This window comes from Bubalus bubalis, chromosome 5 (genome assembly GCF_019923935.1).
Source record: "Bubalus bubalis isolate 160015118507 breed Murrah chromosome 5, NDDB_SH_1, whole genome shotgun sequence".
In the NCBI taxonomy this organism is placed as follows: Eukaryota; Metazoa; Chordata; class Mammalia; order Artiodactyla; family Bovidae; genus Bubalus; species Bubalus bubalis.
This window is the reverse complement of record NC_059161.1, coordinates 132,467,268-132,479,335: the sequence shown is the minus strand read 5'-3', so window position 1 is coordinate 132,479,335 and position 12,068 is coordinate 132,467,268. Positions and strand designations below refer to the sequence as shown.

The window sequence follows — 12,068 nt, the reverse complement described above, 5'->3', positions numbered from 1 at the left end:
AGATCCAACCGGTCCATTTTAAAGAAGATCAGTCCTGGGTGTACTTTGGAAGGAATGATGCTAAAGCTGAAACTCCAGTACTTTGGCCACCTCATGCGAAGTGTTGACTCATTGGAAAAGACTCTGATGCTGGGAGGGATTGGGGGCAGAAGGAGAAGGGGATGAAAGAGGATGAGATGGCTGGATAGCATCACTGACTCGATGGATGTGAGTCTGAGTGAACTCTGGGAGTTGGTGATGGACAGGGAGGCCTGGTGTGCTGCGATTCATGGGGTCGCAAAGAGTCGGACATGACTGAGCAACTGAACTGAACTGATGAGATAAATGAATGTAATAATGTAACTCTAGATATGGAAAGAAGCAAGAAGAGGGAATATTCTACTGGGCCGAGAGGCTAGTAAGACAGGTCTGGTCCTGAGACTTTTGCTACTTGCAAGGCCTGGTCTAGTAACACACACAATGGCCTGTCAATGGAATCTTCATTAGACCTGGGACACAAGGGCCCTGAAATGCCCCCAAAGCATGGTCAGATATGTGGTTATGAAGGGACCCTGCTGACTGGAAGTTGGCACTTGCCAGCTGTCTTTACAAAGATTACATCATGACCACTGCAAGCTGCTGACCTTGAAAGGAGTTCAGGGTGGAGATCAGAAATAAGGCACTCTGTGCTCTGGGAAAAACTCAGAATAACCGGCCTTCAGAGAGTCAGATGTTTTCAGGTAAAGGTTTTTATGAGCCCAGCTTCTCGCCTCTTCTTGCACCCAGAGAAACACTAACGTCACGACCCAATGTCTAGTCCTGGTTCTCCTGGCTAGCACCTTGGGAGCTTCTCTGCTTCTCTCAATCTTTGGGCCATGTATCTTTAACTTTCTTGTTAAGTTGGCTTCTTCTAGAATACAACAAATCTCCAAGTGATAGTTTGACAAGAATATTCCCTGGCCAACACCCAGACAACGATGAAACAAGCTGCCTTATCGTTCCATGGACTCTCATCTCCCCCCGTAAATGCATCCTGGCAGAGAGCAGGCAAAGGGAACCTAGAGCCCCATGATGCCCCTACAGCCTGAAGAAGCCAGAGTGGTCATCGCCCCTTTCCCCTGAGACCGGGTTCCCAAATGCCTGAGAAGGGAAATAGGTAGATCGCTAGATGTGAGCAGCGTATCAAAAGGGGCCAAAGAATTGGCCCTAAAAATAAAGAGAGGGAGGAAGGTGGACACCCAAGGACAGAAGAGCAGAGAAAACCAAGGAGGAAGGGAAGTCAGGAACGGAGAACCAGACCCTGATCGTCCTTCCCTCCCCCATGGTGTAACTACTAACGGATTTCAGGTCCTCCTGAGCAATATAACCTGTCTCCCCTCCTAGCCCATAGGGAGAAGGTCTTTGCCTTACTCTCCACCCCCCTTCTCATCCAATCAGCAATGACCCACAAGACCCCTACCTGCTCCCTGTACCCTGGGTATAAAATTGGACTAAGGGCCCCTGTTCAAAGAAGGTTCTCTCTTGAACTGGCCCACTGTTCCAATAGCGTCTCCCACACTAATAAACGTTATTTCCCTCTCACTCTGTCTCATGTCAGGAAATTCTTTTCCAACCAGAGCCCAGACCACGACAATTTTCCTTACTGTTGTTACAAAATACTGATTAAATTTTCCTATCTAAAATAGGAATGTCTGATTTACTTACAGGGATGACTATAACTGACACAAGAAACCCCATGAGACTATCAGGGGGTTTCTCAGAAGAAAACTACAGGCCAGGAGAGAATAAAATGAAATATTCAGAGGGCAGAGCAATAAAAATTGCCAGCCAGGAAAACTCTATTCACCAAACTTATCCTTCAAATATGAAGGGAAAATAAAGGTTTTCCTAAAGAAAAGCTGAGGGAGTTCATCACCACCAGACCTGCCTTGCAAAGAATGCTGAAGAAGTTCAAGCAGAATAAAAAAGATGCAAAGTAACACATGAACACACACAAAAGTATATAACACACTAGGTCAGGTAAAAATGTATAGTCAGATTTAGTTAATTTCAGTTACTTAGAAGAATGGTATATTAACAACTTCAAGTACAAAGGCTCAAGGAAAGGATGACTGAAAGTAACTACAGCTAATACACCTTATCACCAAACGCACAGCATCAAAGAGAGAACCGGAACATCAGAGCATTACAGAGGAAGAGTTATATGGCGGAGCCACTTTATTGGCTAAAAAGGACAGGTTGCAATTAGCACAAGACAAACTGTTTTAGGTATAAAATTTTAATGTAAGCTCCATGGTAACCACAGTAAAAATCTAGAGTAGATGCAAGAAATGTAGAAAGGGGAAACAATACCCCGATGAAAAGCTACCAATTTACAAAAGTAGGCAGAGACAAAGGGAAAGGGAATCAATGGAGACAAAAAACAACCAGAAAGCAATCACTCAGATGGCAGGAGTCAGCTCTTACATATCAATACCCAGTCTAAATGCAAATAGAGTGGGTTCACCAATAAGAAGACAGAGATGCTTAAAAAAAAAAAAAAAAAAGACCCAACTATATGCTGTCTACAAGAAACTCACTTCAGCTTTAAGGATACACAAAGGCTCAAAGTGAGGGGCTAGATAAAGGTATTTGACAGGAATGAAAACAGAAAGAAAGGGGGCATAGTAATTCTTATGTCAGACAAAATAGACTTTGAGAAAAAACGATAACAAACATCAAAGGAGGCCATTGTATGACAAAGGGTTAATACATCAAAAAGTATACACACACACACACACATATGCAAAGATATAAAACAACATTGGATCACCTATTTTAAGCAAATAATAACGGATCTATAGGGAAAAAAAATAGACAACACTACAACCAGGAAAGACTCATGAATAGACATTTTAGAGAAGCCAACCCGCGTGTGATCAGATGGCAGAGACTCAGCGGGCTCATTAGGTACTTGTAATCATTCTTTCTGTCTGAGTAGCTCTCTTTTAGATGCCCTGCCCCACACATATCACCTGCTGCGCCTCCCTGGCTCACCTGTGTTCTCAGATCAGGGCTTTGCTGGGCTGCATCTGGCTTCCCCTCCCTGTACCTGCAGCATGGAAATTGCCTGAAGGCAGACAGCCAGGAGTCTTCAGATGGATTTGTGTATCCATCTTCACTCTAGGAACTTAGTCCTGCATGGCCTGCTGTCCAGGACCTGAAAACAGTTGTTTCCAGTATTTTGTTCAGCTTTCTAATTACCAGTGCCAGGTGAGGACGTTCAGATACTGTTCCTCTTAAAACTGGAAGTGGAAGTCACATTTTATTTTTACAGACACTCTTTGAATCAGTAATTCTAAATCAGGTAACCATATATGTTTGAAAGTATCTTTTGCTTCATTTTCTGTGTTTTGCTCTTGCAAATGTAAAAACAAAACCAAATATCAAGAGACACACTAAAACAGGTTTTGTTTTCTGTTTTTCCTGGTTGAACTTTATGCCAACAAATCCTAGGTAAGGACTTAGGAAGCTGCAACTCCAGGGTGGCAAGAATACAGCAGCAGCATGCACCTCCTGCAGCACGGCAAAAAAAGGCTCTCTGGTACCATTAAGATCCCTGTTGATTGCAGATCCTGTGATCTTGCTGGTGACTTGACTTACTGTGTATTGTCACCCTGCTTATTTAACTTACATGCAGAGTACGTCGTGAGAGGCGCTGGGTTGGATGAAGCACAAGCTGGAATCAAGATTGCCAGGAGAAATATCAATAACCTCAGATATACAGATGACACCACCCTTATGGCAGAAAGGGAAGAACTAAAAAGCCTCTTGATGAAAGTGAAAAAGGAGAGTGTAAGATCTACATTAAAGCTCAACATTCAGAAAACTAAGATCATGGCATCTGGCCTCATCACTACATGACAAATAGATGGGAAAACAGTGGAAACAGCGGCAGACTTTATTTTGGGGGGCTCATAAATCATTGCAGATGGTGACTGCAGCCATGAAATTAAAAGAGGCTTGCTACAGCTGCTGCTAAGTCACTTCGGTCGTGTCCGACTCTGTGTGACCCCATAGATGGCAGCCCACCAGGCTCCCCTGTCCCTTGGATTCTCTAGACAAGAACACTGGAGTGGGTTTCCACGTCCTTCTCCAATGCATGAAAGTGAAAAGTGAAAGTGAAGTCATTCAGTCCTGTCCGACTCTTAGCGACCCCATGGACTGCAGCCTACCAGGCTCGTCCGTCCATGGGATTTTCCAGGCAAGAGTACTGGAGTGGGTTGGCATTGCCTTCTCCGAAAAGACGCTTACGACTTGGAAAGAAAGTGATGACCAAACTAGACAGCATGCTAAAAAGCAGAGACATTACTTTGCCAACAAAGATCTGTCTAGTCAAGGCTATGGTTTATCCATGTGTCATGTATGGATGTGAAAGTTGGACTATAAAGACAGTTGACTGCTGAAGATTTGATGCTTTTGAACTGTGGAGACCCAACCACTCCATCCTAAAGGAAATCAGGCCTGAATATACATTGGAAGGACAAATATGAACCTGAAACTCCAATACTTTGGCCACTTGATGCAAAGAGCTTACTCATTTGGAGGTCACTTTGATTTGCCTGTGAGTATGGGAGCCTAACCTAGGTGCAGGGCCTCAGGGGCAATTGCTACTGAATAATGACATTAAAGCAAGTGCATTCCAGCCCTGTGTGACTCTCAGCACACGAGAGACTGGGAAAGCTATCTATCTTGGAGGAAGGAAAGGCAGGCGAGAGAATGTGTTTTCATGGCTCTCCTCGCAGCTGGGGTTTGGCTCCTCAGGTCAGACCACCAAGCCTGCTCCCAGGGCCTCAGTTCCCAGGTCAGGGCCGTGTGCCGCCTACACCTTCCGGCCTTGCAAACACATTTCCAGGTCAGCGCAGCACTGCCCATGGGGAAGGAGGCTTCCGGAGTGTATCAGCACCACAGGGGGGCGCCATGCTGGGGTCACCCAGCCGAGGGCGCCTGGCACCTCCCATGGGCGTGCCATGCTGGGGTCACCTAGCTGAGGGCACCTGGCACCTCCCATGGGCGTGCCATGCTGGGGTCACCCAGCCGAGGGCGCCTGGCACCTCCCATGGGCGTGTCATGCTGGGGTCACCTAGCCGAGGGCACCTGGCACCTCCCATGGGCATGCCATGCTGGGGTCACCTAGCCAAGAGCACCTGGCACCTCCCATGGGCCCCCGGCGAAGAGTGGCAGGCGCAGCCCTGGCTTGCGAAAAACCGAAGCAGAGAGCACAGCTAGCTCTGGTAGAAGGAAGCAAACAGCCACGGGAGGCCTTTGCAGGCAGTTGCTGGGCCGCCCCGCCTTAGGGCTCCCCGGGCAAAAAATCACTAAAAATTGGTAACACCAATAATGTTACACCAATAATTTAGAAAATATTCCTGATTATGTGTTGAAAATAATTACTGTAAAACTCTTTGTTGCTGTTCACTCACTCAGTCGTGTCTGGCTCTGTGTGGCCCCATGTGCTGCAGCATGCCAGCCTTCCCTGTCCTTCACTGTCCCCCGGAGATTGCTCAAACTCAAGTCCATTGAGTAAATGATTATAAAGAACTCTACTTTTTAACATATGTGTATTCTAACTACAAGTGTGCTTTTTCACTTTTAGAAAGTAGTATTTGAAAATGAATAAATTACATATGAATCCAAAATTTGCCTAGTTCACAAATAGAAATATTTAATTTCCTCCACTTTTCTATCCATGGAATATCCTGTTTAGCTTTGTATTATATTTAGCATAATGAACATTTGTTAAAATAAATGTCTATTAAAACAAATAAAATGTTACATATTAAAGTTTTACTCCATTGAGAAGTAAATATGGGAGCAGGGTATTTTAAAATGTCTTTATTCTCTCTATTATTTAATATGACTAAAAATAATCTAAACTTAAAATATTACATATATTTATAAACATTATTTTTATTAAACCTCAATTTTTGGCTTCAGAAAATTATAAATAGTCAGACAGGAGAGTTTGAGAGGGGATATATTTATTTGTTCTGATATTCTGCTTCAGAACTTCTGGGCAACTTCCCTGGTGGCTCAGACGGTAAAGCATCTGCCTGCAATGAGGGAGACCTGGGTTCAATCCCTGGGTCAGGAAGATCCCTGGAGAAGGAAATGGCAACCCACTCCAGTACTCTTGCCTGGAAAATTCCATGGATGGACGAGCCTGGTAGGTTACAGTCCATGGGGTTGCAAAGGGTCGGATACGACTGAGCGACTTCACTTATTCTGCTTCAATGAGCAATAATTCCTCAAGTTAAAACACACACGTTTTGGCATCTGATGACAATTCCTTACTCCTGATAACTTATCTGTCTTTAACTTGTCTCTTTTCAGCAGTTCAGAGACTAGAACAAATGATTGAAGAGAATATTACCAGGTGATGGAACTCATTCTTTTGGGTTTTTCACTCCAGAGAGAGTGAAATCCTTCTCTTTCTTCTCATTTTAGTGGTATATTCTCTAACTCTGGTGGGAAACGTTGGCATCGTTTCCCTAATCCGGTTGGATCCTCACCTTCACACACCCGTGTACTTTTTTCTCAGTAATCTGGCCTTTGTAGACTTTTCTTACTCCTCATCAATAGCCCCAAAGTTCCTGGAGACCCTCCTGACCAAGCACAGGTCCATATCTCTCTATGCATGTGCGCACAGCTGGGCTTTTTCCTGAACTTCCTGATTTTGGAGACGTTCCTTCTTGCAGTCATGGCTTATGACCGCTCTGTGGCCATCTGCGATCCTCTTCTCTACATGGTGATCATGTCCCAAAAGGCGTGCATGCAACTGGTAGCAGGCCCTTACTGATACAGCTTTTCTGTTGCTTTCCTCCACACAGCTGTTACTTTTCAATTGATCTGCTATGGCCCCAATATTATTAATCACTTCTATTGTGATGATGTCCCTTTGATGGCCCTTGCCTGCTCAGACACCAGCCTCAAAGAGATCTTGACTTTTATCTTTGCTGGATTCAACATAATCAGCTCTTTGACCAAGGTCCTTATTTCTTACCTATACATTGCGGCTGCCATCCTGAGAGTCCAGTCTGCAGAAGGGAGGCGCAAAGCATTCTCATCCTGCGGTTCTCATCTGACTGCTGTCACTGTATTCTACGGGACTCTGATCTTCATGTATCTGCAGCCCAAATCAAACCATTCCCTTGACACAGACAAAATGGCCCCTGTCTTCTACACAATAGTCATTCCTTTGTTGAATCCCATGATCTACAGCCTGAGGAACCAAGAGGTAAAAAATGCCTTGAGGAAAGCCTTTGAAAAATGTTATTTCCTGTCTCTAGTAAACATTAAAATGTATCTTGTAACACTGACTGTCTTGGCACTATGCCACACGCAGATGTGTTGTTTTTATTATCTTTGATAGGTTAATTTTATTTCTACCATTTTTATATGAGCAAAATGACTTTGCACATGTGTTCTATTTTTCATATAATTTATAAGTAAAAGGTTTAAAAGACTATAATGCACATTTTTAACAAATTGCTACTATTTGCATCTGTGGCACTTGATAGTTTTGGCCTGGATAGTTTCTATTTAACCGATAATAAGATTTAGCCACTGCTTTCAAAAATGCTTCTATTTTATACATTGTGGAGACAGAACAAGGGAGGTGGTAAAGTAAGTTTCTTGTCCATCCCCACATCATTCCAGGCAGTAGCTGTTCCTCAATTGCACCCTGTCTGCTAAAAATCATTCCTCTCTGCTTCTGACTCCCACTAGATTCACTGACGGTCACTCTCGGTAATTCCACGGTTCTCGTGTTGTTTGAAAAGATGTCATTTTTCGACATGCAGATCTGGAAATGAGGGTCAGCTTTTGGAAAGCCATACTCTCTTTTTCTGTATCAAAACAAAAATGCAGACATACCCCTATATTCCCTCAGCAAAGCTTAAGATCCTTTTATATTTTAGGGATTTGAAGACATTATAATTGTTTGACAGGAATCGGTAGTTTAAAACCAAGTTTAAACGTGGTTGCTGTCAGATGTCAGGAATATTGGTCTATGTTGGGGTGGTTGTAAACTGATGCAATCTAAGACCCACTTAGACAATCAACTGGAATGTTGTTTTTTTTTTTTTAATTCAGATTCAAATGTTTGGTGTCTACCATGTGAGTGATATTGTGAGCTATTCTCATAGGGCAAAATCAAAAGCATTCCTTTTGATTTTGCTGAATATGCTGAATAGTCTGCTATTTTGGAAAATACTGGCAAAAAATTGATTGTATAAGTTATTTAGAAACAGTTTAGCTTATTTTTTCCAACTTATCTTAGTAAACATTTCATTGTTAAATTAGACTTCACATTTATGTGAAGACATCAATATTGCCATGTTAAATTATTTATATTAAACTTTATTTTAATTTATGCCTCACCTAACTTCAACACCATTATTAAAGCAGCAACAAGGTGTTCTAAGTGGATGTAAACTGTACAAATTCTGAAGAGAAGCAATGAATTGCAATCCTGATTTTCAAGTTCTTAAATCAACTTCTTTTGGGGTCAGGGAGCACAGTTGCAGAGAAATTAATCTTGGAAATCATGACTGTCAATTGCCAAAGATAAAACTCAAGAGAGGAGAACATCTTTGTTGTTGCTATTTTTTAAATAATTCCAAAAGTATAATTTAAATAGTTAAAAGCACAGCAGCGAGCTTCTATAGTAAACTACAGAGTAAGGGCTGAACCTGAGATTGGCAATGTGAGAAGAGTTTAAAGGTCAGTGAAACTTTCAAAAGGAATCTGGTGCCCCTTCTGGGTAGCACACTGGATTCAGGGGAGATTGCTGCAAAACCACACATTTACCAAAGAAACTTCAGATACATTTGAAGAGCTCCTAGAGCAGAAAGGATGATAGCCTGGGACACTAAGAAAAACTAAAGTAAAACCAAAGTTCTAACATTTAAAAATTACTGTAAAGAAATATATTGGTTTCATCAGTCTGCATTAACAAAGTACCACACACTCATTGACTTAGAACAACAAAAATTTATTTTCTCACAGTTCTGGAGCCTACAAGTCTGAAGTCAAGGTATTGGCAGAACCAGGCTCTATATGAAGCTCTAGGGGAGGTTCCTTCCCTGTTTTTTCCAGCTGCTCATGGTCCCAGGCATTCCTTGTCTTGTAAGCATCTTTCCAATCTCTGCTGTCTTCTCATGGTCATCTTCCCTCTACATCTGTGTCCAGATTTCTTCATTCTTGTAAGGAGATCACTCACAATGGATTAACGGTCCACCTTACTTCAGGATGACTTCATATTAACAATTGCATCTTCAACGACCCTATATCCAAATAATTACCCTATAACCCGATGATCCTATAACCAAACTCTGAAGTTCTTCAGGTTAGGAACTTAACACATCTTTTGGGGGAACAATTTCACTCAGAATAAGTGCATGTAAGTGTGTGCATGCTCAGTTGTCTTCGACTCTGTGTGACCCTATGGACTGTAACCCGCCAGGCTCCTCTGTCCATGGGGTTTTCCAGGCAAGAATACTGGAGTAGGCTGCCATTTCCTTCTCCATGGGATGTTCCCCCAGGGGTTTAAATCATGTCTCTTGCCTTGCAGATGATTCTTTGCTGCTGACCCATTGGGGAAGCCCCACTAATAAGTAAGGACAGTTAAAGATGTGCTGGCTCAAATGTCTGGTGAAAACACACTTATCTACACCTGCAAGCACAGTGCAGACAAAAAATAGCTGAGATTTCCTAAGCCTAAGAAAAAGACTTGTAAGTACCTAAAAAGGCTGGCGAAATGGCCTAGATGACGGGTCAAAAGGGATCCAAAACCAGTTAATGTGACAACTGGACTCTTAAAGGTCATAACAAGCCCAAGGACTCATTAAGTAGTTAGGACAAAGGGATATACAACCTAATATCTAATATAGATCAGAACCTTGAGTTTTTCTCCTTCTGGTTAAGACAGAAGACAAGATGCCCTCCTCTCAATACCAGAATAGTTTCTGAAGAGACTTGATCATTCACAGGTAAAAATTGTCCTAGTGAGTGGTAAGATGCAGAGATGAAGTGCCAAGGATATGTTTATGGAAAGTATTATAAGAGCAAATATAGCACTATAGCTAAGTGAACTCCCAAGATGCAGTGACTTAATAAAGTAATTTGTTCCTTTCTCAGGCAGCAGTATGAGTTAAGGGGATTGGGAAAGGCAATTAGACCCTCAATATGTGATTTCCATCTTTGTCTAAAAAGTGATCATTTCAGTGGCAACATTTTCAAGTGGGAAGGAAGAGAATACAGTCCGTATCTAATGGCTTTAATGTAGAGAAGGTGGTCTCTAGGTTTCAGGCACCACTTTCTACTGACGGCTCATTGCCAGGACTTGAAGCATTCTGTCCCCCACTGACGGGGGCGATGGGGACGTGGTGAGCAGCTGGATGACAGATGTTTTACTTATAAAACAAAACATAAAATAGTGGGCACTGAGGAATACGTCTGCCATAAGGATCACAGAAAATGTGATCTTAAAGGGTCAAGTTATAAGGGTCTCTGTCAGTACGATTGTTTCTTGAGCAGCCTATCGTTTCATACCTGACACCAACTTGTTAGAAGCAAACTTAGGTGATTTGAAAACATTAAATAAAAAAAAACCTTTGTTAATGTAGTTTCCAATACTAATCAAATGGTACTTCTTCTTCCTGCTCAGAACCTAAAGTTATGAAAAAGAACTCTCCTCCCACCATCTGCTTTTTCTCAGAACCAATCTGAGGGAATGTGGCTTGTGGGCAATTAGTACATTAGCCTGAGTAACAATACTTGCTGTGCTTAAATGAATCCATCTTTCCAGTGATACTACCACAAGTAAGTGTTACTTCTCAGAGTCTTTCACACACGTTCAGTTGTGCAGCCCTTTTAACTGGATTAGCCCTTAAACAAGAATAAACTCATTCATGAGAAATTGCTTCTGCTTCCAATTTGCTTTTATGCTGGTATTATTAGCAAGAGTCAACAAGGACAAAAAATGTATTCCACTTATATTAAGAATGAAGGTAGATTAAGTGGACACCAATCAACATAAATTGAATTGTAAACGTGTACTTAGATCCCAATGGATACCAGTTTGAGCTGTGCTGATCACATTTTAACACATGTCTAGTGCAATGCCGTTTGGTTTCACACGATTCTCACCCGGCTGATCCACTCTAGTTATTAAAAGCTTGACTTAAGCAGCTAAATAGACCTAAGAATGTAATGTTAGTCACAAGAATTTGGAATCAAACAACACCTTCATCATAGCAATCAAATGTTTAACAGGGCATTTTTCTGATCAAAAGTTAGATTGTAAATGACAAAAATCCATATTGCTTCATCTATTTAAACTATGAGAAGGACATGATAGGCTTTACTCATAAAATTTTCACCTATTTAAATTAATGAAGAGAAAAACAACTAGCCAAAATCCAAACCAAAGAGTAGAATTATGGTGAGTCAACAGATTGTTTGAAATACAAATACTGTTAATTATAGAGCAATACATACTGAGAGTTAACCTTCTGATTGATTCATGACACTAGTTGAAGATTCTGAATACATTTTTGTTTTCAAAAGTCCATGCATGTATGAATGTTGTTGAAAGTTTTTTTGGTAAATGAGGATCCACCAACTTTTACATTCATGGAAAAGTGATGAGGTCTTAATTTTTTCTCATGAAACTATATATTACTTATAAAACAAGTGAAAAGCAATTATATATAGAAAATATCCTAAGAAAGCATATTCAACTCTTACAAAGATACCTCCAAATTAACGTGTGCTTATGCAAATGTGTTTATGAGTTATCCGATGACCACACTTAGCACAGTTTCACATACACTGGGACTAACAGTAATAGGTCAGGGTTAGTATGTTTGCATATGTAGATAAAGGAGGCTTAGTCCTGAGAGTCCGTTCACGGGGTAAACCATCACTGTGTTAGACTGGACCTCTTAGTATATTTAAGTGTTGCCGGTTTACAGTCTATTTTAAACAGGGTTATTTATATGCCTGGACATTTATAACAGGAAGTGGCATACACGGAATTATGTACT

General features: G+C 41.6%; 1 pseudogene; it reads left to right on the top strand.

The window, feature by feature from the left end:
- The first annotated feature begins 3,525 nt into the window (after positions 1-3,525).
- On the top strand, positions 3,526-7,832 carry LOC123465846 (annotated as a pseudogene).
- The last annotated feature ends 4,236 nt before the right edge of the window (positions 7,833-12,068 follow it).